General features: G+C 37.0%; 1 long non-coding RNA gene across 2 annotated transcripts; it reads left to right on the top strand.

Annotated features, from left to right (window-relative positions):
- Positions 1-500: 500 nt before the first annotated feature.
- Positions 501-6415, top strand: LOC150066589 (uncharacterized). Of its 2 annotated transcripts, none has more exons than XR_016539192.1 (3): positions 501-657; positions 1048-1183; positions 6356-6415. It is a non-coding gene; the product is annotated as an uncharacterized LOC150066589 (long non-coding RNA). The 2 variants fall into 2 exon arrangements; XR_016539197.1 differs by lacking the exon at positions 6356-6415 and adding an exon at positions 3134-3308.
- The last annotated feature ends 309 nt before the right edge of the window (positions 6416-6724 follow it).

The following is a 6724-nucleotide window of genomic DNA, read 5'->3' as shown; positions in this document are numbered from 1 at the left end:
TTCTGATACTAAGGCTTGAAATCAAGGCTTGGATGCTGTTCCTTAGCTTTTTTCACTAAAGGCTGGTATTCTATCACTTGATCTACAGCTGAACTCCCAGCCTTTTTGTGGTTAACTGGAGATTAAGAGTCTCGGGCTTTTCTGTCCTGCCTGGCTTCAAACTGGGATCCTCATATTTCTTGAGTAGCTAGGATGGCAAACATGAGCCACTGGTGTCCAGGTAACTATTTTTAATGCCAAGACTGATCTTGAACCTGTCTCCTGATCTCTGTCTCCTAAGTAGCTAGAATTACAGCCAGCCTTTACTTGATTTTTTTTAACCAGAAGGCATTCACATTGATGATTTTAAAAAGTGGTAGAACTATTCCTTATCTGTATAATCCCATAAGGATTCAAATCAATAGTTCAAATAAAATGTTAACCCCTTGCAAATATATAGTGAGTGCCAGTACTTATAATTATTGCTGTTAGAAAGACTGCATTTTTCTTCTTACAGATTGAAGGAATATAGAAAATGAAGGTATACAAGAAAATATGACAATGAAATGATTTTCCCATCACTTATTACGGTATTATGAACTATATTTGCGCTTCCTAAATGACAGCAATCCCACTGATGTTTGCAGACATGGGAAGGAAAACAAGCAAAAGAAACTGGTAAGTGTGTTCCCACCACTTCGTATTCCAGGTGAAAATCTTCTGCTTACCAGTGGACTTAAAGGCACTGGTGGCTTTCTTTTTCCACTGTCATCACATTTCTGTCAAGTGTAAGTGATGCAGTATGTTTTAATGTTCGTCCACCCCCCTCTGGAAACATAACATTTTATTCTTCAGAAAAGTGTCCAGTTAGAAGAAGGTTTAAATTTAGTTACCCATGGTAGTGTACTCACTACCAAGTTTAGCAAACAGAAATTGTCAGCACCCAGAATCACCCTCCCAAAGGGAGCCACATCTTGTCTTCTAACAGGAGATTAGCTTTGAATGTTTTGTGGTTTTATGCAATGTAGCATCCTATAATGTATATCCTTTTCTCTTTGATATTTTTAGACTTAATATTGTGGGGTTCACGTGAGGTATAGCAGATCATGCATTTTTGTTACTGAAGAGGATTCCACTATTGCATCCACAGGACATGCACTTGGTGGACGTATGCATGATGTGGAGTTAGACAATGCTCATTCTGGTGTGTGTCTTCTGGTATATGTAAGGATGTTCTACTTGTATCTATTTGGGAATGGAATTTCAGATTCATACAATATATGGATGGTCAGATGTAGCTCATCCCGAGGAACCTTTCTACTGTGTTTTTTGTTTGTTTGTTTTGTTTTGAAGGGGGGGTTGTTCATTTTGGTGATTTGAACCAAGGGCCTCATGTTTGCTAGGCATCACGCCACTGACTCACAGCTCCAGTCTTGTTTCTCACTGGTTAGTTTTTACAACAGGGTCTCACTTCCCTTCCAGGCACACACTGAAACCACACTCTACCTGTGTAAGTTTCCCATAATTGCTGGGATCACTTATCCAGCATCTCTCTACATAGATGACCTCACAGACATTTTCTGGCCAGGTTGTACTGGTACCATGATTCTCCCACTCCTGGCCTCCTACATAATTTGAAATGACAGGTAGAAAGCACTGAGTCCAGCGATCAGTGGAGAAAGGGGAGGGGTATTGGTGTCTCGCTAGCTTTTCTTCCTGGGCTGGCCTTCCGTATCAATCCTCCCATTCTTAGCCTCCTAAATAGCTGTGATTATAGGTATTAACCACTGGTGATCAGTTCACAGTGGTTTAAAAAGCCTTCAAACTCCTTCAGGAGTTTCTGCTGCTCCCCATCTTTCCTAACATTTTGGTATTGTCATTTCAAAATGTTGTAGCTATGCTGTGGGATAGCATGCATTTTTAACTTTAAGAGGGATACTAATGCCCCTTGATTCTTTTGTATTAAAAAAAACATTTGCCAAAGAAATACACAGTTATTCACTGAGCTGTTAACAGTAATCTCAGCACTGGAATTGAACTGTGATTTTGTTCTTTGCTTTTTATTCCTCCATACTTCCCAAATTTGTAAAATATGCATGTTCTGTGGTTGCCATATCATTTCTCTAAAATATAAGTTCCAAAGATGTTAAGAGAGAGCCCTGCAAACAGTCTCCATACAAAGGAGCATTGTTTGATTCATTGCAGTATTGTTTAGAAACTTGAGAAATCCAACAGGGAATACACAAGAATGTATGACTCTATCATTTATCAGTTCCAAAATACCTATTTATAACTCAGGGATATAATATATTGAAAGAACATTTCAAAATTCTGGAATAGGTGAAGCAAAAATGCCAGACATGAAAGTAGATTGCAAAAGGGCTTATTAGTATCATTAAACTGGAAGATCCCCAAACTTTGTTTTTAAAGCAATATGCTTTGTATAATGAGGTAAAATAAAACAATCGCAAGTTAGTTTCAAAAAGCACTTTTTGTTAGTTATACAAATTATGGATAGTTATCACCATAGTTCTACCATAAAATTTAACAACTGAAAAGTTTTGCTGGGAGCCAATGACTAGAATTATTCATCATTGTTGCCAAGATACTAGCCCGTTGCCAAATACAATACACTGCCAAGTGTGTTAGCCAACTTGGAAAGATGACAGAAGGGTGTGATTTAAACCAAAACACGTTTGGGTTTGAACTCCAGTCCCACTGCTTTCTTCATTCTGGAACTGTCATTGACCTTTCATTTCTTCACTAAGAATGACAGTGCTACCTTTACTTCGGGGTTGTTGAAAATTAACTAGGATACCCTGTATGAAATGACCTTCTTAGTATAGCACCAGCCAGGAACTAGGGTATGCAATGGATAGATTTTCCTTCTTCATGATGAAATGTAAGCATTGGCAAGGGGTAGCTGCTTTTCTGTAGGCATAATGTGTTTCCTTTTCCCACTTAGTTTTACACATCTGCACGCTTTTGTTCAATCCCCTTCCTATCCCTTAGTTTCCCCCCCTCCCCGGGAGTGTAATTTCTCTTACATCCTTCTCACATCTTGTTCTCATTTCCAAATAGAAATGATGCTTTAATCAATTATTGAGAAGTTATTCCTTGATAACAGTCTTTATCCTTTTCGGTATTCAACCAGGAACACCTGAAAAGACAAAAAGGGGTCTGGAAGGATGAATCTCAAATGGCTAAGTCTCAGCATTATCATAGTTGGATGATAAGGACAATGTTTAACTACAAGAAGCTTCTATCATGACCTTGAATTCAATCTTTGAACAAGTACTTGAGGAAAGAAGACAAATGCTTGCCATGACTAGCTAACACTTTATATAGTATATTATTACTGAGTATGCTGGTCTTGTTCTTTTACTTTCACAAACAATAATTAAACCAGAAATACAGTCCTTGAAGAATCAGCCTTCTCACTTTCCATCTTTTCACATTCTAACAAATTTCTTAAAGAAGAAAGTTATTAGACAAGACATTGGTTATATTAAAAAAAAAAAAAGAAGCAAAAACCAGGGGGGCGGGAGTTTGGCCTAGTGGTAGAGTGCTTGCCTAGCATGTACGAATACCTGGGTTTGATTCCTTGGTACCACATACATAGAAAAAAAAAATTGGAAATGGTGCTGTGGCTCAAGTGGTAGAACCCTAAGCCTTGAGATAGCCCAAGTTTTATTTTTATCATCTGGCTTATTGGTGTTGAAATCAGGGTTTTGCACTTGCAAGTGCTCTACTACTTGAACCACAGGGTTTGTTTGATTTTGTCTAGTGTCTGATAGTATCTCATACTTTTGCCCAGGGCTCAGTTCGTAATATTCTATCTTTCAAGTAGCTTTGATTACAGGTCTATGCCACCACATCCACAAAAATGTTTTGATTTTTAATTGTTACCTTAGACAGCTTTCAAGTACCTTGTTTCAGAAAATCATTTAAGTTAAAAGCTGTACACTTTGTACTCTTCTGCTGCAGAAGGCATATGTAATGCTTTCTGGGCTCCTCTACCCTCAAATTAAGATTTTTGATAGATTACAACATGAACACAACTGGGCAACTCTGGCTAGAGAGTTCCTTACTCCTTTGAAATGGAAATAGATATTAGGAAAGTCACAATCTCAGTTTTTAGAACTTTATAAACCTATGGAAAGAATGCTGAATGTGAGCAAAAATTTCACATGCTAGGATTGGGTGGTAGGTTATTTGTAAAGGTGAGATATTTAATACCAACTGAAGGTTCTTTAAAGCAAGGGATTTATTTATTTATTTATTTATTCATTTATTTATTTATTTATTTAGCAGAAGATGCTCCTTTGAAGGTCCAGCCTATTAGATTCCCCTTTAAAGGTCATGAACAGATTTCTTAAATAAGGCCTGTGCTAATTGTGGTCTTCACTTTACCTAATTCAATAGGGCAGTTAAAAGCTCTGAATCATTATTGATCTATATCAAGTTCAGTAAATGAACATATTCTTTCTGTCTGGACAAGTAATTAGGTCCTTACCAGAGGGTTTGTGTAGCTTACTTGGCTAAATCCAATAAAATTAAATTCCTACAAAATGCAAGTCAAACCAAACCAACACTCTACACGTATGCTGGTAGTAACTGAAGATCTTTAGCCCTTGATTTTCATCCCGGCTGTGATCTTGTTGAGAAATAGGAGCAGTGCTCTTGTTTTCTACCACCCACAAATACTCATTGCCTTTGATGCTTTTCCTGTTTTTTTTTTTCTTTTTGGCTATACTGGGGTTTGAACTCAGAGCTTGAGTTTCCTAGGCTTTTCCACCTATGCTATCCCTCAAGCCCTTTTTGCTTGAGTGATGACAGGATCTTTCTTGTAATTTTTACTTAGGTTGGTCTGGATCATGACCTTCTTGATCTCTGCTTTCCAAGTAGCTGGAATTGTAGGCGTGAGCCACCAGGCCCAACTACCTTTGGTGCTTATGTACCTTAAAAAAATTATCTATCTATCTATCTATCTATCTATCTATCTATCTATCTATCTACTTGCAATTAATTATTGAGAGCAATCATTTGGTCTGATAAGTCAAAGTCAGTAACTATGACTTTATTACCTGGTACATTGTGTATAAGTTTATTTATTTATTTGAAATAGGAAAGGGAAGGGAGGAAAACAAGATGATTGGTAGGGGTGAGGGGAGGGAAAGGGGGACAAAAATCTGAAAAGGGGTATTAAAGTGTGAGAAGTAATACACCCACTATCTGACAAATATAACTGTAACCCCTTTATACATTACCCTCACAAAAAATAAAAGACAAGAAATGCTGAAAAGCTAAAAGCTACATTGATATTTTCTTCCTTCCAGAGCTTACTTCTAAAGAAATGTAACAAATTTAGGCAGTCGGTATCTGGACAACCACTTATTAAGTATACTCTAGGCTAGACTTGTCTTTCAGACTAGCAACTTTGTACATACTCAGTAACTACAACTAGCACCATGAGAATGGAGCACCAACCATAAATTTTTGCCTTCATTCCAGAGCACCAAACCATTAACTGGGCTAACCATGAGTCCCTACCCTTCCAACTGAATCTCAGTGTCAGAACACCACATTATTTGAGAAGAAATTATTGAAACTAGTCTATACCTGAAAGTATAGTTTTGGTATCTTGTTAGATAATTTTATTTAGTTTTGGTACCTTGTTAGATAATTTTATTTGTTGATCCCTGATTATTACCTACTATGTAAAATGTAAAGGTAGATTAATTGAATAAACTTTTGAGCAGCAAATGTATATCTATAATGTTGGATTTTTCCTAAAACTTAATGTATAAACTGTCTTTTTCACCCTTTTAAATTCCCAGGTGCTGAGTACTTAACACAGTAGACATGTCTTTCCTCTGCCTGCCTGCCTATCTTCCTTCCTTCTATCCTTCCTTTCTTCCAAGCTGAAGGAGTAGCTCCTGTGGTAGAGCACCTCCTTAGAAGGAGCAAGCCCCTGAGTTCAATCCTAGTATTGCCATTTAAATAAAACAAAATCTTAGAATATATTTTTAATTCCTGCTATCTAGAAACATGTAATCCAAAAATAAAAATTTGACATTCTACGATACCCGAAATCCCAGCATTAGGGAGCTGATGTAGATAACTCGTCTGAGCACAGCCTGTGCTACTTTAGTAGCCTTAAATTTAAAAAATTCTAAAGATTAAATTTTTAGTCATAATTAAGGCTACAATCAATAAATATACTATATTATATTCATTTCAAAATCTGAAATATTAGAGGTTTGTAACTGAATCTTTAAAAAGAAGACTGAAATGTACTTAATAGTGTGGTTTCTACTTAAAATGTATGTATCTTTACAAAAAGCCTTTAAAATAATCTACCTCTTTTCCACAGGAAATAGAGTGCACTTGGAGATGTACAGTCACAGTAAGAATAAAATGTCCATGTTTTTACCAAGGCAAAAACAGGGACTTGTGGAAATTCCAAACAAGGCCATGTATGTTTGGGTTCAGAGCCCAAGCTTACACTATGGCCCGTCTGATTTACAAGCTTGCATTCCAAGTTCAAGGTAAAGAAAGATTTTACTGTTCTCAACCAAAGTCCCCTAATATATCAAAATGGCCTCTAGAGAGATAATTAAGAAAAACTACATTTAAATGATTTCCATGTTTCAGAGCTCTCCACCTCTGGACTCTCTCAAACGCAGCTGGAAGATGTGACCCCAGACACAAGAGGAAACGCACCGGTGGAAGACACACACAC

This window comes from Megascapheus bottae, chromosome 2, assembly GCF_031878675.1.
Source record: "Megascapheus bottae isolate mThoBot1 chromosome 2, mThoBot2.hap1, whole genome shotgun sequence".
Lineage (NCBI taxonomy): Eukaryota > Metazoa > Chordata > Mammalia > Rodentia > Geomyidae > Megascapheus > Megascapheus bottae.
The sequence above is the reverse complement of the archived record's forward strand: the minus strand, read 5'-3'. Positions and strand labels throughout refer to the sequence as shown.